The sequence below is a fragment of the Ailuropoda melanoleuca genome, unplaced genomic scaffold (genome assembly GCF_002007445.2).
Source record: "Ailuropoda melanoleuca isolate Jingjing unplaced genomic scaffold, ASM200744v2 unplaced-scaffold11384, whole genome shotgun sequence".
Taxonomy (NCBI): domain Eukaryota; kingdom Metazoa; phylum Chordata; class Mammalia; order Carnivora; family Ursidae; genus Ailuropoda; species Ailuropoda melanoleuca.
The window spans coordinates 1,852,808-1,875,450 of NW_023179820.1; the positions used below are offsets into that span (position 1 = coordinate 1,852,808).

General features: G+C 38.7%; 1 pseudogene; it reads left to right on the top strand.

Moving 5' to 3' along the window:
- The first annotated feature begins 600 nt into the window (after positions 1-600).
- On the top strand, positions 601-937 carry LOC100464407 (annotated as a pseudogene).
- The last annotated feature ends 21,706 nt before the right edge of the window (positions 938-22,643 follow it).

The window sequence follows — 22,643 nt, forward strand, 5'->3', positions numbered from 1 at the left end:
TAGGGGGATGGGCTAGCCCAGTGATGGGTATTAAGGAGGGCACATATTGCATGGTGCACTGGTTGTTATAAGCAAACAAGGAACCATGGAACACTACAAAAACTGGTGATGTACTGTATCGTGACTAACATATAATAATAATAAAATGTGAATTTCACCGGATTTCAAGAGTAAATCTAGAAATAGTCTGAACAAGAGACTTACTTCAAAGGAAGGCTTTTTTTGTTGTTGTTCTGGTGGTCTATAATTTCACTATCTTGATAAGACTTTTTTATCATTAATATCTGGGAATGTAAATCTAGGAATATTACATTTGAAAAATATGATTAGAAGAGTTGAGATTGTATGATGTTTTAAAAAATTCTAACAACCATGACGTATGAATGAGCGGAGGAAGATATTTAACAAGCTACTTGCTTGTGTGGTGCGATAAACATTCATTTACTTTAATTTGTTGACTATTTTGGCTTATTGAAAATTACCCAACATGATTTATTAGGATTACTAAATTTTAAAGGACAGAAAAATACCTAGAGAGCAAGTGTTTAAAGTTTAGTGCTGAGTTTGGGGAGCTCAGGCCGGAGAACCAAGTGTATAGTCATGTGGGCATAACTAGTATTGACCATCTCAGGGTTCTCAGAAGAGTACTTGAGCTCCACTCCTCAACGTCTGAAGTTGTTTGACACGTACCTCCTATGTACTGCTGACCTGGGCGCTGCAATTCAGTTACTGTCTCCTCGCGGGGACCTTCCCCTTCGGCTCTTTTCTCTCGGGCTTCAGCTCTTGTGTGGGGAGCTTCATCCTAGAGGTTTGCCTCGGGATACAGATAACCCACAGAACATAGCGGATTTCTAAGACATCACCCCAGAGCAAGCCTTTGCTGATTTTCTCTGCCAGCACCATCCTTCACCTTATTGTAATTAACTTCATTGGCTGAATTATTCCCATTTACTTCACTGGGGAGTAGGAGACTAGAAGAATGTTCACGTTTTGATTTCTCCTGGATGAGAGCTTTTGAGATGGCAACTTGGACACGTAGATTTTCTTCAGATTTATACTTACCTACTGACTCTGCTTTGGAATGTAGGTGGAGAGCCCAGAGAAGTTCCCTTGCTTCTGTGTTAGAGCAGCTTTGCCATGAGTATTTATTAACATGACCTCTGCTTCCCATTAAGTGTAATCTTTTTGTCTTCCAAATTAAAAAACTCTATGCCACTCAATAAATACATAAATAAATAAATAAAAAGTTTAGTGTTAATTTGAAAGTAATTTTATTATTTTTTTTATAATTTCAAAGGCAATTTGGGATCTTGCTTTGCTTCAATGGCAACATTATAAATAACTATTTTTGACTTTTTAATAAAAGAAACAATCACACCTATTTGGTAAATATTCTTTGTTTTACATATATTATATCATTTATTTATTTTTAAAGATTTTTTTTACTTATTTACTTGGGAAAGAGGGGGAAAGGGAGAAAGCACAAGCAGAGGGAGAAGCAAAGAGAGAAGCAGGCTCCCCACTGAGAGGAGAGCCAGGCGTGGGAATCAATCCCAGGACCCTGGGATCATGACTTGAGCCAAAGGCAGACATTTAACTGACTGAGCAACCCTGGCATCCCCATATTATGTCATTTAATATATAAAAGATATATGTGAAGTAGGCATTTTTTTTCCTGTTTTACACATGAGAAGACTGCAGCTTATTTAAAAATTCAAGGAGACAAAGCTAGGCAAATTCTCAAGCTAGAGTGACAGAACTGGGATTCTAAACAAAGTTTTTTTTGTCTTCAAAGTCTGTTGCTTTAACCATCATGCTGTAGTAGAAGTATGGTTATTAGAACTTGCCAGGTGTTGAAAGAGAAGTTCTAAGGACATTCAGATCAGATGTGGGATAATATAGAAGCCCACTAGAGCAATATGATGTGAGAAGGTCTTAGAATATAGAATATTGCCAGATGCAGTGAGGATGAGGCATGCGCAACGAGAGATTCAGGTGTAGGTGCATATTTACAGAGGACATTTGAGGAAGGACATAGACTGAGAGGACAAGGCACATTTCTGAGTCTGATTAATGTTCTGTTGTCAAAGAATTGTAAAAGTAAGTATTTATAATGCAATCCAGCAATTGTGAATGGTGTTTCCAACCCAAAGCCATTGTAAACAAGTTATTTTAATTCCCTATCTGGATACTTGCAATGAAAAAGTTATCAAAGTTATAAAATGGTACCTAGAGTCATACATAATCACTGTCAGTTTCCAGGAGTCGAAAAACACTAAATGAGAAAAATGAGTAATGGAGTTTCATATGTAGAAAACTGGATTTTCTTGGTAATTGGAAATATTGGAACTTGAATCTTGGGTTAATTCACTAAATCTTTTGAAAAATAATTATTTTGACTCGCCATCTGAAAATAGAAACAAAATTCTGTTTCTATCTTCATCTTGAGAGTGTAAGTGAAATCAACAAAATAGAGTGGGCAAAACTCTGGATTTCTTGGTAAGAGAATATTATGGAGGGACTTCTTACTACAGATTCATTTCTGAGTGGACTCCAGATTTCATTGGTTTACTTAGATGCCAGGTATCTAAGTAGCTGACAATACACACTAGAAACGGTATGAACTATCGGTACTCAGGTTTGTAGTGTGGGGATTTTGAGTTTTAATTCTGCCCCTTCGAGGCTGCAGGCATACATTCGTCTTGTCTTCTAACTTCTTTTATGTTTAAGAGAAGACCAGTATGTAGTTCCTTAAAGGAACTCTGTGGTGTATACCAGACCCATAGTCAAAATGATGTAGTAGGGTTCTTATTTTATGGCTTTCTTTTGTGATGCTCAAGGTCTCCAAGTCATTGCTTTTTATCCCTAATTCAATGACTCGTTAATACCAAACTTGTCAAATGTGGTTTTATTTCCAGAATTTAAATGTAGTCAAGGCAGTTAATATCTCTTAACTACTGTTTCTACCTATCTTCATCTTCTTGGCCTTTTACTTCCACCAATATCTAGGATAGTAAAGCATAATTGGAAGGAAAAGTGATGCTTGGTTTAAATGCATGCAGTGGAGGGGGAATTGGAAAGAAAAAGAACATCAACATGCTGTAAGAATAATGGAAATGCCATTTTTTACACTGCTTGACAGTTTTTTATTTTTTTAAGTAGACGCCACACCCTGATATCAAGAGTCCTTGCTCTACCAGCTGAGCCAGCCAGGCGCTCCTCAGTCCGCAGTTTTTGACACTAGCTCAATCAGGCTGTGAGATCTTGGACCACTTACAATGAATAAAAGTAGATACAGGATTTTGGTAGTAGCTAAAGGGCACACAGTTACCCAGTGGTTGAAAGGGGCTTGAATGCAAAGCTAGGGGATTCAAGCCCACGCTCTTGGTAGAGGGTAGAAGAGAAGTATGGCTTCTAAAGCAGCTGCAGGAGAGGAAGCTGCAGATGTAAAAGAGGCTAGACATGAGAAAATAAAGAGGACAGACTCAGATGTGTGAACAGAAATGAGTTCTCAACTAATTCCTCATGGAAGCATGCCTTTCATATCTTCAATACACACTGTTCACTTTATTTGGGCTCCATTTGAAGGGTCTAGCAGAATCAAAGTTCTGTCTGCATTTTCTAGACAAGTTGGTTGTATAATTTTCTGCTTTTAAAGGAATGGGATTTCTGTGCCACAGAGTCCATATAGGAATAATTTATTCCCCAATACTTACAGAGTGCCTAAGACATCATTTATCTTTGCATCTTAGAATTGGCATTCTATCTTAGAGATGAGCATATTGAATAAAAAAAGAAGGAAAATCCAACTTACTGAACTTTATGCAGTTTGTTTGGAAGGAACTCAACCTATGTAACACTCATGAGGTTTTGTTCTTTTCAGTCTCTTTAATTTTCTTTAATAATAATTATATATATATATTTCTTTAATAATTATATAGATATGTCTGTGTGTGTGTATATATATAATTACAAAAGTAGACACAAATCATGCAATGCACAGCCTCCCCCATTATCAGCATGCCCCCCCAAATAGTACATTTGTTACAAAATTGATGAACCTACATTGACACATTATAATCACCCAAATTTTATAGTTTACATTGTGGTTCAGTGTTGGCACTGCAAACCCTATGGTTTTAGGCAAATGTGTAAGACCCTGTATCTATCATTACAGTATCATGTACAGTAGATTCACCACCCTAAACCTCCTCTGTGCTTTGTCTATTCATTCCTCCCTACCACCTACCCCCACTCCTGGCAATCACTGCTGTTTTGTTTTGTTTTGTTTGTTTGTTTTATTGTCTCCGTACATTTTCTTTTCCAAATGTTATATAGCTGGAATCATATAGCATGTAGCCTTTCCAGATTGGCTTCCTTCACTTAACAGTATGATGTAAGATTCCTCTGTGTTTTGTCATGGCTCCATAGCTCATTTATTTTAGCAGTGAATAATTTTCCATTGTCTGGCTGTACCACAGTATCCATTCACTTACTGAAGGACAGACGTCTTGGTTACTTCCAAGTTTTGGCAATTATGAATAAAACTGCTATAAACATCTTACAGGCTTTTGTGTGGACATGCACTTTCAGCTCCTTTAAGCAAACACCAAGGAGTAATTGCTGTGTCATATGGTTAGAGTGTGTTTAGGTTTTAAGAAACTACCAAACTGTCTTCCAAAGTGACTGTGTCATTTTGCATTTCCATCAGCAATGAAAGTGAGTCCTTCTTGCTTCTCATCCCCTCCAGCATTTATTATTGCCAGTATTTTGGATTTTGACCATTCTGATAGATATTATTAGCTTTAATATGCAATTCCCTAATGACATATGATGTTGAACACCATTTCACATGCTCACTTGCCATATGTATATCTTGTTTGGTGAGGTGTCTGTTAAGACCTTTGGCTCAGTTTTTAATGGAGTTGTTTCTTTTGTTATTGTTGAGTTTTAAGTGTTCTTTGTATATTTGGATAACAGTCTTTTATCAGACGTGTCTTTTGCAAATATTTTCTCCCATTCTGTGGCTTACATTCTCATCATCTTGACGTTATTTTTTGCAGGGCAGAAGTTTTTAATTTTAGTGAAATCCAGGTTATCTACTATTTCTTTCATGTATCATAACTTTGGTGTCAATTCAAAAAAGTCATTGCCATACCCAAGGTCATCTAGATTTTCTCCAATGTTATCTTTAAGAAGTTTTATAGTTCAGTGTGTTACATTTAGGTATGTGATTCAAATTAATTTTTGTAAATCATGTATGGTCTGTGTCTCGAGCCATTTTTTTTTTTTTTTGGTATGTAGATGTCCACTTGTTCCAGTACCATTTGTTGAAGAGACCATTTTTGCTATGTTGTATTGCCTTTGCTCCTTTGTCAGAGATCAGTTAACTGTATTTGTGTGGATCTATTTCTGGGCCTTCTATTGTATTCCACTGATCCATCTGATTTTTCGTTTGCTTTTCTAAAAGCGTACAGTCTTGATTACTATAGATTTACAGTAAGTCTTTTTGTAAAGAATTTATTTATTTGGCAGAGAGAGAGGGAGAGAGCACAAGCAGGGGGAGCAGCAGGCTGAGGGAGAGTGAGAAGCAGGCTCCCAGCTGAGGAGGGAGCCCCATATGGGACTGGATCCCAGTACCCTGGGATCATGACTTGAGCTGAAGGCAGATGCTTAACCGATTGAGCCACACAGGTGCCCCTACAGTAAGTCTTGAAATTGGATAATGTCAATCCTCCAACTTTGTTCTCCTTCAACATTGTGTGGCTGTTTTATGTCATTGCCTCTCCATATAAACTTTGGAATTGACTTATCAATAGCCACAAAATAAGTTGTTGGGATTTTCATTGGAATTACATTGAATCTATAGGTCAAGTTGCCAAATATTGACATTTTGAGAATATTAAGCCTTCCTGCCTATAAACATGAAATATCTCACCATTTGCTTATTCTTTGATTTCTTTTATCAGTTTTGTAGACTTCCTCATACAGAGCTTGTACACATTTTTGTAGAATTATACCTAAGTATTTAATTTTTTAAGAACCTAAAGTAAATGGTATTGTGTTTTAAATTTCAAAATTACACTTGTTGATTGCTGATGTATAAGGAAGTGTTTGGTCTTTGTATATTAACTTCGTATCTTACAATCTTACTATAATCACTTGTTAGTTCTAGGAAGATTTTTGTTTTGTTTTATTTTTTCTTTCACCTTTTTTTTTAAGATTTTATTTATTTATTTGACAGAGAGAGACAGCCAGGGAGAGAGGGAACACAAGCAGGGGGAGTGGGAGGAAGAAACAGGCTCCCAGCGGAGGAGCCTGATGTGGGGCTCTATCCCAGAATGCTGGGATCATGCCCTGAGCTGAAGGCAGACGCTTAAAAACTGTGCCACCCAGGTGCCCCTCTTTCAGCTTTTCTATATACATGACCATGTCATCTGTGAGCTAGGATAGCTTTATTTCTTCCTTTCCATTCTGTATTTTGTTTCCCCACCCCCACCCCTTAGATGGGACAGGATGACTCAAGAGGGCTGAATTTGATATTTCCCTTTCTCCAGGTCAATTAGTCTCTGATGATACCCCAGCAGGTTAGGCTCTGGTTAACTAGTTTTTCCCAAACTCAAGCTTTATTAAGAAGAGTGGTCTCTAGTATTTCAAAATAATTTCTTTTCCCCTGCAAGAATTTACCTCACATCAACTGAACGCAAAACAATCGCTTTAATTAAGCTAAGCCCTTCTAGATCGGTGGGCTTTTACCCCACAAAACTTTAGTTAACAGCTAAAAACCCTAAACAACTGGCTTCAATCTACTTCTCCCGCCGTGTAGGAAAAAAAGGCGGGAGAAGCCCCTTCCCACTGCTGAATGCGCAAGGAAATTTTTCTCTGATATTTACCGTGGGGACACTGGCTGAGCTCCTGGAGGTAAATCCCACAATATTGTGCTCTCCCCATCCCACACATGACAGGATCCCCTTGGATTCTTTAACTCTCAGACTTGTCTTCACCAAGCCTCTAGAAATTTATCAATTACAGTTCAGGTTTTTCTACTCAGGTACTGCTTTCCACAGTGATTTCTTTTTTTTTTTTTTTAAGATTTTATTTATTTATTTGACAGAGAGAGACAGCCAGTGAGAGAGAGAACACAAGCAGGGGGAGTGGGAGAGGAAGAAGCAGGCTCCTAGTGGAGGAGTCTGATGTGGGGCTCGATCCCAGAACACTGGGATCACGCCCTGAGCCGAAGGCAGATGCTTAATGACTGCGCCACCCAGGCGGCCCTCCACAGGGATTTCTGCTCCTGAGGGTGTTCTGGTAGGCTGTGACTCCCTGTATCTGTCTATCTCTCTGTCTGTCCAATCTTCAGGACAGTGGTCTGGCCCATGCCCTTGCCTCCCTATGGATTCAAGAATAGTTGCTGGTTGTTTAATCTGTTTAGCTTTTTACTTGTTGTAGAGTGGTGACTTCCAAGCTCCAAACCAAAATGGGGAACCAAAATCTGAACCAAAATCTGAAGTTCCATTTAGAGGTATTTACATTAATTCCTGCAAGTAGTTAATTTCTTGGACTACAGGTAGGAGATGTTCCCCTTTCCTAGAATTTCTTGATATATGTTGAATGTAACACTGGTAGTTTTACCACAGAATTGTGATAATAAGTTTAGTTAACAAAATATTACACAGACATATTCAGTTATTCATTCATCAAATAAGGCTTCTAAGTGCCAGGCACCATTCTAGATTCTGAAATAATGGTGAGCAAGACAAACAAAACTGTTTGCTTCCTAGAGTTGCCATTCTAGCGGGCAAGAGAGACAATGATTATAATAAATAAGAAAATATGTAGTATATTAGGTAGTGGTACCTGCTATGAAGAAAAATGGAACACAGGGGGAAAGAAGTGTTGGAGGTAGGGGCTGCTATTTTAGGCTAGCCAGAGAGTGAGGAGATGACATTGAAGTGAAGATCTATAGAAAGTGGGAGATGGAGCCATATGGTATGTCAACTTCAAAGGCCGTGAGACAAGAACAACATATGGATATGGGTGTGGGTTTACGGGTTGTGGTTAGTGGAAGGGGCAGTCAGAAAAAGAACCCAAAGGCCACATGGTGGGAGCCATTGGGAGTGGCTGTAAGGCTCTGGATATTTACTCTGCATAAAATGAGGTACAATTGGAGAATTCCATACAGAGAAATGTCATTACGTAACACTTTTAAATTTTTAAATATTTCAATATTTTTTAAACTTTTATCTTGGATTAATTTTAGATTTAGAAGAATTACCAAAAAAAAGTATAGAGAGTTCCCATAAGCCCTTCATCCAGGTTTCCCTAATGTTAACATATTACTTAAGCATGGTACATTTTTCAAAACTAAGTAATTAGTATTGATACAATATGATCAACTAAACTATAGCTTTCATCCAAATCTCACTAGTTATTCCAATAATGTCTCTTTCCACTTTGGCATCAGTCTGGAAATACTGCACTCAGTGACCCATGTTTTTAACAGGACCCTCAATAGGCTCTGTTGAGCATGGGGTAAATGTTAGAGGTGTAAAAAGTAGAGAGGAGTCAAGGATGGCCCCACGGGTTTTGGCCTGAGCACTAGAAGAAAGGAGTCGGCAGTTTCTTAAATGAGGAAGACTCTGAGAACAGCAGGTTTACAAGGCCTCTTAGGCGTTCACTTTGGGATAGGTTAGGGATGAGCTGCCTGCTAAACACTTGGTCTGGGGTAGGTTGCATATAGATACAGAACCCTGGATGAATGCAGCCCTTAAATAGCCATTCAGTTTACATAGACCCAATAAATCATGTCCTTTCCTTGGATGTGCATATAGCTTCATTTAAGATGACTTTACCAGAAAGTGACAAGATAACATTTCTCAAACTGGCTTAAATGTAAGAAATGCTGTCCCTTCCCTGCAGCTCCAGGACTGAACATTGTCCTCAAGTACAGGGTCTTGTGTGTGTGTGTGTGTGTGTGCGCGCTCTGCTGTCCTCAGTGTCTGCTGCAAGACTGAGCAAAGCTGGTCGTTTCGTTTGGAGTGGCAGAATAGCTACTGGTGGCAGTTTGGACTTCAGCCTTTTCCTTCACTTTGGAGTGGGGATGGGGAGGGAACAATCAGTCCCCAAACCATTGTGGTAAGGCCATCTTAAGTCAGGTGCCCGTGGGGCAGTGACTTCAGTGGAGCCCCTGTGTTTGTTGGCTTGGGTCAGGGTTTCTCAACTAGAGTGATTCTACCCGCCCTCCCTGGGGACATTTCACAATGTCTGGAGACATTTTGAGTTGTTATAACTGGCGGAGGGTAGTGCTACTGGAAACTAGTGTATAGAGGTCGAAGATGTTGTTAAACATCCTGCAATGCACTGGACAGCACCCCCATCACGAAGCATCACCTACCCAAACATCAGTAGTGCAAAAGTTGGGAAAATCAGAATTGAGCCGAGTTGAGGTCACCGCTTCTGAGCCTCTTGGAGAAAAGATGGCTACCTGAACAAACTATAGATTTTTTTCAGGAGGAAAAGGGAGTCAAACCTTGAGGTGTACCCCACTTTTCCCTTCAGGCTTTCCTGCTGCTACTAAACATGCTGAGATCAGACTCACCGGGATTATCTTTCCTGGGCTTCCTCTTTTTTCCTGACCTGTGACTGACCTCTGTACATGTCCCACATCCAATTGTAAGGCAGTGGGAAAACTGCCTCAGATTCATCTGAGAGAAATTTGCATATCTTTTCTTTGAAACTTCATGTTTTTTAAAAAATTTCTGCTTTAGAAAATGCAAAAGAAAGAATATGACCTTTAGCATTCAGAGTATCTATGGAAGTCCCAACTTGTTTCTTTCCTAGTTACCAATCCAGTGGACCTAATAATAATCATTCAGGGTTGCTTTTGATTGAACTTTAACTAAGTGTGGATTCTCCCCAAACAGAAAATTAGCATTATTTATTCTAATGTTCTAATGCCTCAAAAAGTTTTTGACATAGAAGGGGAGGTTAGGTTGTTGAATTGACTTTTTCACTTCCTCAGATCATTTAAAATATATAGCTGGCAAGACTTTTCTTTACATTTCACCTGTGGGGTTTCTTTTTTGGAGTGATACTGTAATCCAAAGTCTAGCACATTGATCCACACATAGCAGGGATTTGTGAGTGACTGTTGCCAACTCTGATGGAAACACATATCTGGCCCCAACAGCTACATTATTCTGCAAATATTAATACATATTTAGGGCCATTTGCACTTGTTTGCTTGCATTTTTTAATTTTTACTTTCTCTTTCTTAACTTTATTTTCTACTCTGCTGCAGGCCTAGCAGTCCTACCCATCAAGAAATGGAAGGAAACTATTTAATAAACATTTTGCCCTCGACCCTCCTGAAGAAATTTAGACCTCTATGCTATTATCTCATATTCAGCTGAAGTCATTTTCTGTCCACGTTACCTTCCTGTTAAGGTTAAAGAGAAACCCAGCACTCTGTGCCCTTCTGGGCTCTAGACACTCCACTTCTGTCCATGTCCAAAAATATTCGCTAATTCCTCTCTAAGATCAAAAACAAAACAAAACAAAACAAAAAACAACATCAACAAAAAAAAACCCATGAAGTGATGGACACAACTCTATTTTGGAGAGTATAGGTTTATATAAATGATACAAGGAAAAATATTCAACTTGAACATTTAATTTTTTGTCAAGATTTTATAGTTCTTTTCCCTTTCATGTCTTAAGAATTCTTTCTAAACTGCTCATTATCATATAATCATATTAATCTTTCTCCTAGAAATAAGATTATACATTCAGTTCAGTCAAAACTCCCGAATCAGTTGTAAATGCAGATACTGTCCCAATTGTAATAGATTAAAGGGAATTAGAGTACAAAGGTTAATATCTCAAAGACAGAAAAGAAGATTGTGGAAGGACACAGTGCAAGAAGAAAAGACTTTTAGGGATTTTATGCAGAGCTCTGCGTTTTATTAGCAGATGCTGAATTTCTAAGACACAGATAACTATTTTTCAGAGATTTATGTATCTCTCCCTCTCTGTGTTTTATCCCCCTCTCTTTTTTATTCTTTGTTTTAACAACAAATAATTTTAAAGGACTTGAAATGACACTTTCTTGAAATACTTTTATTTGTTAGCTTGGGTTTGAAAAAGAAGTGCTAACTAAACCAAAATTGGACAGCACACTGTAACAGGTAGCAGAGACCATAGAAGGGGATGCGCGAGGCAATTTGATAGTGGGTGGCAGTGTGGTGCCCCTTAGGGAAAGAAACAAGGAGGGATTGTTTAGAATCCCAAGAAAGAAAATATACATGCATATCTCAGGGTACTCAGGACAGTATTTTCATTAGCTTTTTAATACAGAAATATTCACCCTTCACTGGATTTCTCTCTCTCTCTCTCAAATAAATAAAAAATTTTAAAAAATAGAGCTATAGGGGCACCTGGGTGGCACAGCGGTTAAGTGTCTGCCTTCGGCTCAGGGCATGATCCCGCCGTTATGGGATCAAGCCCCACATCAGGCTCCTACGCTATGAGCCTGCTTCTTCCTCTCCCACTTCCCCTGCTTGTGTTCCCTCTCTCGCTAGCTGTCTCTATCCCTGTCGAATAAATAAATAAAATCTTAAAAAAAAATAAATAAATAAATAAAATAAAAAATAGAGCTATAATTACAATTACACAATAACACTGGGATATTTTTTCTAAGAGATTCAATTAAATGTATGCTAAATTAATTGCATAAAATTTAAGATTCTGAGTGTGGACTTCTATGTAAAATCCCAATACTAGAAATTTTGGGGTAATAGTAGATAATAGATATAATTTCTCCTCTTGAAGGAAGTTGGGTTCCAACCAAAGGAGAAAAAGCATAAATGCAGGTGTTGATCAAGCATGGGGAGGAGAAGAAAGTACTGAATGTAGCTGATAAGAAATGCAGGCAGGCTCAGGATTAAAGATGAGACCACAGGTAAAGTGCTTCCTTTCCAGCTCAATCATCTCAAATAGTATCCTATGCTTGGAGACAGGGTGTTGTGAGTAAAGTCTACTTTTAAATTTAGCTCCTAAGGTGGTATCATTCGAGTCCTGAACACAGTAGTTGGGACTACTTTTAAATTCCCTTCCCATTGTCCATTTCAGACCAGGAAAATAAAGCAATCAAATTTGCTGTAAATGAGCACTTTGCCATTGAACCGAATAAGAAACCTGTTTAAATATTGTCATTTTCTTCAATAATGAAGATACCACGTTATAATAAATGTCTTTCCATTGTGTACATTAGTGGGAAATGTATTATCAGAGATTGGTACAAAAAACAATAAATTGAGGAGGAAAGATTGAGCAGAAAATTTAACAATCAGGCTCAAACTGAAGCAATATTTCCACTAGATTATTGCACTTTTCTGTGCAAACATTGTGGACTTTTGCATATTTTGATTGATAAAATATGTTGAATGAGATACTTTCAAATTTTTGTAAGCCAATTACATCACAAAAATAAAGTTTTGGGGAGTTTTGAAATTATATTTGCTAACTATGACTAAAAATAGGAAAAGGGAAATGGTGATTGAAAAGAAACACCCTCACTTACCTGGTGATTTTTTGTTGTTGTTTGCCTTGAAATATTTTCTTAATATTATCTATAAGATGTTAGAAAATATCTATGTCCAATTTTATTTAGATTTATTCATGTATTCTTTTGTAGTTTTCATGATAGTCTGTGTATATTAAAAAATGCATGTTAAAAAAAGCAAGCATGTGGACCATATGAGTTAGCTATCTCCATGTCATCTATTCTCCAACCTATTTTTATTAACTGTAAGATTAAAGGTGGGAAGCAGCCAAACACTAGGCAGGGTTTTAAACAAGTGAGTCAAAAATTCCCAAAGGGAGCCTCCACTTGAGGTACTTCCTTGACTAAGGCCATTGCTACCTCTCTCCTAACCAGTGCTTTCACCAGGTCTTTAGAACCTCATGTTGTCCACATTAGGACTTCTGACAATGTTCCAAAAGCCTGAGAACTCTGACTCTGGGTGTTTCTCTGAAAAGCAATACAGAGCCCCCCTTCTTGAAAGGCCCTTAATAACTTGGGAATGAACTTAAATATTAAGATCTCTCCACCTTTTGACCAGGCTAGACACTGCTTGGGAGCCTTTGCTTGATCCAAAAAAAAAAAAAAGACAGATAATTGAGGTTGGTCCTTTGCAGGGAGGAATTTAATCACTGTTATCCAGGGTCATCCACCAAAAGGCAACTATTTCCTTTGGGATATTCCATACTTCCCTACCATTGGCTCCTCCCTCTCTGGAATAAACACAAGATTTTTCACATGTCATCTATAAATCCAATTTCATTACTTACAGTAACTAATCTGTTTTTACTTTAATTGAAATTTTTAGAGATAATAATTATAGATTCAAATCCAGTTGTGAGAAATCGTACAGAGAGGTCCTTTGCACACTTTACTCATTTCCCCCCAATGTTAACATTTCAGAAAAGTCTAGTATTTTATTACTTTATTCATTCATTCATTAATGCACACTTTACTACTCATTTTCCCTCAAAATTAACATTTCAAAAAAGTATAGTGTTTTATCACTATATTTATTTTTTATGTGTGCATTATACAAGCTTATCATGTGTGTAGTTTCTTGTATTTACCATCACAGTCCAACTGGAGAGTTCTAACCTGTCCCCTTCTGTTGCTCTTGTACAACCTGGAAGAAAACCCATCACCCTCCTGCATGCCTCCCCTCGGTCTTCTAGACCTAGACCCTGGCAACCCGTTATGTGTCCTCCATTTCTAAAATTTTTAAATGTTATAAAAGTAGAATGTATTATTGGCTTGTTTAACCATTCACCTGTTGGAGGGCAGCTGAACTATTTCCAGGTTTTGACTATTGAAAATAAAGCTGCTAAGAACATTTGTGAACAAGTTTTGCATAAACATGAGTTTTCATTTCTTTGGGATAAATGCCCAAGAGTACAGTTGCTAGGTTGTATGACAATTGAAAGCTTGGTTTTATAAGAAACCGTCAAACTTTTCCAGAGTGGCTGTACCATTTCACATTTTACTATCTGTGAGTTATCCCATTTCTTTACATCCTCATCAGGATTTGGTGTTGTCACTTTTTTTTTTTTAATTTTAGCCATTCTGATAGGTGATACCTCATTATGGTTTCAATTTGCATTTCCTTGAGAACTAATAATGTGATTAGTTACTGTATATCTTCTTCATAAAATGTCTGTTCAGATCTTTTACCCATTGTTTAATTGGATTGTTTGTATTTACCATTGACTTTTGAGGATTCTTTATATATTCTAGACGCCAGTCTTTTGTTGGATATGTGTAAATATTTTCTCCTAGTCTTTAGCTTATCATTTTATTCTCTTCACATGGGTTTCCATAAAACAAAAGCTTTTAAATTGGATGTGGTCCAATTTATATGTTTTCTTTTATGGATCATGTTTTTGTGTCAACCTAACTCCTTTTGACTAGCCGAGATCTCAAAGCTTTTCTTCTTTTTTCCTAAAAGCTTAATGCTTTTACATTTAACATTTAACCTCATTATCTCTTTTGAGCTAATTTTTGTGTAAGGCATGAACTTTAGATCAAGGTTCACATTTTTGAACATGGATGTTCAATTGTTTCAGCCCAATTTGTTGAAATAACTGTCTTTCTGCCATTTAATTGCTTTTGTACCTTTGTCAAAAATAAATTCAGCATACTTGTATGGGTCTACCTTTTGATTTTCCATTCAGTTCCATTGGTCTATATCTCTACCCTCTGACAATACCACAGTGTCTTGGTTAGTGTTGCTATATAGTAAACCTTAATACTGGCTAAACTGATTCCTATCATTTATTCTTTAGTGTCAAGATTGTTTTACCTATTCTGTAGCCTGTGCCATCTATATACATTTTAGAATAGGCTTGTCTAAGTCTACAAAAATCCTTGCTGGGATTTTGATAGGAATTACATAGAATTACATTAGTCCTATGCATAGATGATAGATGTGTGTATATTTGTATATTTATGTAATATTTATATGACATATTAAAATACAAATAATATAAACATATAAATAGTATTCTATGTATTCATTCATCTATATGTGTGTGTGTGTGTGTGTGTGTGTATATAACTTTCAGGATATTTGATATCTTTACTATGTTGAGTCTTTCAATCCAGTAACCTCCTTATGTTATTTAATGAGAAGAAAGTTTTTCTAACTAGTATATAAATGGGACTTGTGTCTTTATATACTCTGATAATACCTGCATTTTAATTGATGCATTAGATTATTTACATTTAAGGTATTTATTGATATGGTAGCACATAAATTTGTCACAATTTTTTGTTTTCTCTCTGTTTCCATTGAGTCATCTTTGTCTGTTTACTTTTTATTGCTTTCCTATGGGTTATCTATTTTTTTTTTATTTTGGGGGGATTCCATATTGATTTGTTTATAGTGTTTTGGATTGTATCTCTTTGTATAGTTTTAATCTTCATTGCTCTGGTTATTACTATACACATAGGTGAATTATAACAGTTTACTGGTATTAACATTATACTACTTCAAGTGTGGCAAACTCACTGCCATTTTGGTGTCTTTATCATACTCACTTTTATTTTTTTTTATTTTTTTTTAAAGATTTTATTTATTTATTTGACAGAGATAGAGACAGCCAGCGAGAGAGGGAACACAAGCAGGGGGAGTGGGAGAGGAAGAAGCAGGCTCACAGCGGAAGAGCCTCACGTGGGGCTCGATCCCATAACGCTGGGATCACGCCCTGAGCCGAAGGTAGACGCTTAACCGCTGTGCCACCCAGGCGCCCCTATCATACTCACTTTTAAATATCATTGTCTTAAATATCAGATGTGCCATAAATTTTGTTTTAATTATCAAATACGATTTATAAGACTCATGAGTAAATGGGTAGTTTATTGTATGTACCTGTATTTCTCATTTTTTTATTGTTCCTTCCTCCTCTCTGATATTCGAAGATTATTTCTTTTCTTTTTTTTTTTTTAAGATTTTTAAAACTTATTTATTTGACAGAGATAGAGACAGCCAGCCGAGAGAGGGAACACAAGCAGGGGGAGTGGGAGAGGAAGAAGCAGGCTCCCAGCGGAGGAGCCTGATTTGGGGCTTGATCCCAGAATGCCAGGATCACGCCCTGAGCCGAAGGCAGACGCTTAACCGCTGTTCCACCCAGGCGCCCCATCGAAGATTACTTCTATTACCATTTGCTTTATGTTTGAAGAAATTCCTTTAACAATTCCTTAAGGGTAGGTCTACTAGCAACAAATTCTTTTAGTTTTCTTTATATGAGAATGTTTTTATTTCCTGTTGATGCCTGAAGAATACTTTTTATCATATATAGAAGGAGCAGCTGACAGTTCTTTGAGCACTTTAAAAATATTGTGCCACTTTCTTCTGACCTCCATGGCTTCGAATGAGAAAGTCACTTTCATTCTGATTGGTATTCCTCTACAGAAAATATGTCATTTTCCTCTAGCTTCTTTGTTTTTAGGTTTTAAAAGGTAATTATGATGTGTTTTGGTATGTATTTTGGGGGGTTTAAGCTGTTTAGAAATTGTTTGGCTTCTTGAATATGTAGGCTTGTGTCTTTCATTAATTTGAGAAGTTTCCAACTTTTTTTTAAAGATTTTACTTATTCATTTGACAGAGAGAGACACAGCGAGAGAGGGAACACAAGCAAAAGGAGTGGGAGAGGGAGAAGCAGGCTTCCCGCTGAGCAAGGAGCCCAATGCGGGGCTCGATCCCTGAACCCTGGGATCATGACCTGAGCGGAAGGCAAACACTTAATGACTGAGCCACCCAGGCGCCCCTCCAACTATTTTTTTGTACTTTTTTTTCTTTTCAGATTGGGTGTGTTCTATTCTATTTCCTCAATTTCACTGATTACATATTCTGTCATTTTTACTTTATTCTGAGCCCATTTAGCATGTTTTAAATTTCTCTTATTGTATTTTTCATCTTATAATTTCCACTTAATTCTTTTTATAGCTTCTATTTCTTTATTGGCATTTTTTACATTTTCATTTGTTTCAAGAGGGCAAGCAGATGATTATTGAAGCGTTCTTATGATTGCTGCTGTAAAATTCTAGTAAGTTAATTTCAGCATCATATTACTAGCACTATTAGTTTGTCGTCTTTTTTTTCATTCAAATTGTGATTTCTCTGGTTCTTAGTATTATTATAGATAAATTCCAGTTGTATCCTGGACATTTTGTCTATGATGTCAGTAGTTAGTGAGCCCTATTTAGATCTTTTATGTTAGAAGACAATAACCCTGTTTAGGTTTAGCTTGTGAGTCTTGTAATATTTTTGTGGACTGTGGTTCCAGTGGTAGTTTAATTTTCAGAATGTTTGCAGTGCTGTTTTGGTCTGCTTGGATCTTCTGGTTCTCTGGGCTCCCACTGGTCTCCACCCGTGTGGCCTGAGGAATGGAGGGGCTTTTCCAGGCCAGCTATTAGGTGTCTCTCAGTGGGAAAGTGTTGTGGTGGGATCCCTGCTTTTGTACCCCAGGTTGTCCAGGTGTGTCTGGACAGAGCAGGAGAGCCCAGGCTATTTTGTGACAGTGTTCCCAACCAGCCTTTCCTATGGCAGGTCCATTCCCTGGTTCCACCCCTGCCCAGATGTGTCTCAGCAGGAAAGGTGGCCTCCCAGGCCCAGTGAGAAAGAGTCCCCTGCTCACTAATTTCTGATAGGACTCCAGTGGAAAGTCCTGGTGGCTCAACTGCAGGTTGTTGGGGGGACCCTGTTCTATCTGGAAGGTGAGCCCATCTGGGTGAAGGTCATGAATTGTCATGTCTGGTGGCCTTCCTCTACTGGGTGGGACTGAGGCCAGCACTATGCTGCTTCTCCAGCCCAGGCCCACCCACCTTGCTCTCACCTCCTTCCAGACCCTCCTGGAGTTATCTCATGTAGCAGCTCAGGGTATGTAATTGTACTTAGTGGGAAAGGGGGTACAAGAAGAATGGGTGTACCCACTTATTGGGACCAGAAGTCCACAGAATTGCTTTAATCCCTCAGTGTTTATATGCAGCAAATAACCTTGTGGAAAGTTTACATATTTTGTTAGGTATCCAGTTTGTCTCTTGTCTCTCACTTGCAGTCCACTGCCTATTTCAACCTCTGTCAACTCCTCCTGGGACTATAGTAATAGCTACAAAACTGAGCTCCCTCACCTCAGATTTTGGTTCCTTGGTCTGACCTTCTCATTGATCATCACTGATCTAGGACCTTGTCACGCTTTCTCTTAAGACCATCAGAGGCCCCCAAGCCTACTACCCTGGTGTTGTCTTTCTCTTCTACCTCATTCATACACGTAGCTTCCAGAAGTGTCCACATTCCACTTTGTTTCACTCTGACGCCTTATTTATTCTGTCCTCCTCTACCTAATTCATTCATTCTTTACATTTTTTACCCCTGGCTAACTGTAACTCCCCTTAAAGCTAAGTTAACATGTGACGTCTCCAGAAAGCCTTCCCTAACCCCTCCAGGTTGGTGAATGCCATTTTTCCCAATGCTTATTTCCTTAGTTAGATTGCAAACTTTCTGAAGGCAAACATTATTATGTATTTTTCCTGTATCCCCAGAACCCTTTGAGTTTAGACATTTAATCTTTGGGGTTTTTTGTTTGTTTGTTTGTTTGTTTTAAAGATTTTATTTATTTATTTGACAGAGAGAGACAGCCAGCGAGAGGGAACACAAGCAGGGGGAGTGGGAGAGGAAGAAGCAGGCTCATAGCGGAGAAGCCTGATGTGGGGCTCGATCTCAGATCACCGGGATCATACCCTGAGCCGAAGGCAGATGCTTAACGACTGTGCCACCCAGGCGCCCCAGGACATTTAATCTTTGTTGAACAGCTAACTGGATTGATATCATCTCTAATTCATTTTATCCTTTTTTTTCCCAGGCTTCTAATGTCTTTTTCCGATTTTTGTCTTTTTTTCTTTTTGAATTAGAAAGTAATCACTTTTATTACCTTGTTATTGATAAAGGATTCAAGACAAGAGTGAAATATAAAATATTTTGCAAACCATTTTTCCTATTGAAACCTACCTTCAGGGAATATATTCCCTAAATATCTGCTTCCATGTACACATAATGAGCACTGTTTACATAGTTCAAGCAGGAAGGCTGGATTCCACAGAAGTTTCTCAGGACACTATATTCAAAGTGAAAATGGAATCTATGAAAAGGCAAATGTGTGCATCAGAGTTGGCCACTGGGCATGACCTAAGTTCATTTACACCAGCGATAATTCCTGAGCACCCTCACAGAGTGGAATTCAAAAAAAGAGACATTTCTTTGTCTAATGACATTTTTAATGACTAAGTTGACTTTAAGCAAGTTTTACAGTCATTTTCTTTAAATATACCTAAAGTCAGGTTAATTTATCACCATTTCACATAAATTACTCCCACTGGTCTAATAAGCTAGTTCTTACTAAAGGGGTAACAAGAAAAAATGATAAAAGAAAATAAGTTCCTCTTAGCAATAAGTTTAAATGATAAACTTGAGCTGTCTTTCTTTTTCCTCAGGTGAGTCAGGGAGCTATGATTTGGATTTACTCTGTCATGTCACTTACATAGTCCCTTTTTCTATGAAAATATTCTGGGAAACCACTACAGAAAATCATTTAGGGCCTGTACAAAGGCTTTGTGTTAATACAATGAAGAACTTCGGATTGGAATATTGATTTTAAAAAATTGAGACAAAATGCATCTCCCTTAGAAGTTCATTATTGTGAGCTTTCATGACCCTTTATGTTGGTGCTGACACCCTGACATTGTGCCACATGTAAGAGTTGCAATCTGAGCAGGTTGGGGAGGCCTACAGCCATTCATAGTACAAAGGACTTGGGCTTAGGACCCCTGAAGACCAGGACACAGATCTGATGTGACTTGGGGTGACTTTGGGCCTTTGGTGACCTCCCCCAGTTAGGTCCTCTTATCTGTAAGTTGAGGGTAATAGAACTTGACTCTTAGGCATGTTCTGCACATTGAACAGGGGAGCTTATCCCAAGTTCCTGACATAGATTTAGACTCCAAACCTGTTGCTTCTTCTCCTGCCTGTATTTTGCCCCAGGGTTTGGATACTCTGAGGAGCCATCTCTTACAATGAAGCACTGGTCTCTCCAGCATGTCATTGTCAGCTTCCTGAGGTGAGGTCAGAATGGAGCTCTTCCCTCACAAATTTTCTAGCCATGTGGGTACCTTGGACTCACCCTAGATCTAAGGAGGGATCAGGCAGAGTCCACCCCATCCTGTGAACATCCCACACAAGTGTCTTTCTGGATGTGTGTGGCTCTGCCTTGAATGGGAGGCTCTCAGGGTTTGGACATGCAAATGTAGCAGAAACAGGGCTTTGGAACACAGCCCCCCTACTGGGGCACAGGAACCAGGTGCACCAATTCTTGACTCAAGTTCTTGATTCAGCAAGAAGTGATATTGAAAATATTCAGGTGTTACTTTGATATCAGTCACACACATACACACACAGACTCAAACACTATTATTTGTAGAACCAGTTTTGCTCCTTCTCCATACCATCATCTGGGGTGCATATGGAGAAACCTGTCACTTCTCAGGAAGGCTGAGGAGCAAGGAGCAGTTGGACTAGCAGGAAGGAACTGGAGAACACAAGGTGTTGAGTAGATGAGATGAACAAGAGGCACACCCTGGGTACGTATGAAAAGGGTGTTGGGGACAGCGAAGGTGCAAGAGGAGGGCCAGGGTCACCACCAGTGTTCCTCAGGTGTCAGGCAAACAGCACGCCTCAAAGTGCCTTGACAATGAAGTAGAATTTCCATTTGTCTTTGTGTGGCACCCTTCTGAACAAATATTTCTGCATCTGCAGAGGACATACAGAGCTCCCTGAATTCCATGCTACACTGAGAAGGACACATTGCAAGCTGATGGAAGCACAGAGTGGTCAGGGCAGAAAGAGGGCCCTTGGGTTGTCCTGGGGTTTGCAGGTTTCAGAGGCCATGTCCCTAGACCAGGCCAACACCTCATCCCCAGACAAAAGTGAGATGGACATGAGGATCTGGGCTGTACTGTTCTAATGTAAACGTGAAACTTGTGTGGATGGCTCTCACTTGAGATTGCTGCTACTGGAACTTTCCCCCTTGCTGAAATGTGCTGCACAACGAGACACAACATGACTCCAACCTTGGTGCGTGGGTTCACTGTGCTTTCTTTTCAGAGCCAGGAATGTGTCATATAAAAGGAAGCAGTTTTTAAAATAGGCATTACAAACCCTTAAATTCTGTGTGTCTGGTTGCCCAAAGGTGAAATAGCCATCAGTGGTTTTGACCCAGATATCACCAACCCATAGATTTAGATGTAGTTGTCAACCTGCTGTAATGCAGTCTTGAAAGGATGGTGAAGTATAGGTCAGAGGGTTCTCAGGTCTCCCAAGGAAGTCAATGCTCACTTATTATACACCATGCCTTTGGTTTACTAGTGTGATTACCCCTAAAGAAAGAAGGTTTCTTGGGGAGGAAAGCAGGGAGCAAAGAACATGGGTGCTGGTTCCAGCTCTTCTAAGTCATTTTGTGGCTTTGGTCCATTCATGGAAGTTTTCTGGGCCTCGGTTTCCTACTTTGCACATGTGGGTGGGATAAACGACATGCCCCCTAATGGCCCTCACGTGTCAGTGCTACAAGTTTCCACAGCTTGATTCTGGCCATAGATGGGGTGACCCATTTTTCTGAATGCCCTCGTGCTTCCTTTGGGCAAATAAACAGATTCCAGAAGTTACTTATATTTGCATATGCAGACACAAAAACAACAGGTGATGCATCTTGCAGAGTCTCACGAACGCCTTCCCTCAACATGAGTGGAATTTGCAGAGCCAGACTATCTGGTTGAGGAAAGCTTTAGCTTTGAATAAGGTTGTTTCCAGGCAAGAAATGGGCAGGCTTTTCTCCCACTGCTGTTTCCTGACAGAATGTCTCTCAATAAATGAAACTATTACATTGCTTCTACAGAGGCAGTTTCACTCTTTTCTTCTCCTCCCCATGCAGTGCTTTTATTTTTCTCTTTAAAAATATGAACAATTAAGTACAGGAGTTGCTGACAACTTTTTTGCCTTTGTTTTTTTAGAATTGTTGAAATTTCTGCTGAAAGAATATAATTCAATGCTAGTGCTTAAAAAAAATTTGTCTTTGCCTGCATTATATTTAAGGAAATTGCTTATCTTTTTTTTTGCTAGATTTTTTCCCATTAGATTTCCTATTAGATGTAAATGATTAACAATAAGTAGAGCCCACAGGTTTTATATATATATTTTTTAATTTTTTTATTTAATTTTGTATTTATTTATGTGACAGAGAGACAGCCAGCGAGAGAGGGAACACAGCAGGGGAGAGGGAGAGGAAGAAGCAGTCTCCCAGCCAAGGAGCCTACTGTGGGACTCGATCCCCGAACGCCGGGATCACGCCCTGAGCCCAAGGCAGACGCTTAACGACTGCGCTACCCAGGCTCCCTGGTTTTATATATTTTTTAAAGTGTAATGGAGAGCTATTTTTCCCTAGTCCCTTGAGCATGGGCTTTATCATGAAACATATGACATTATCTTGCAATCAAACAAGAAATAAACAATAACATTCAA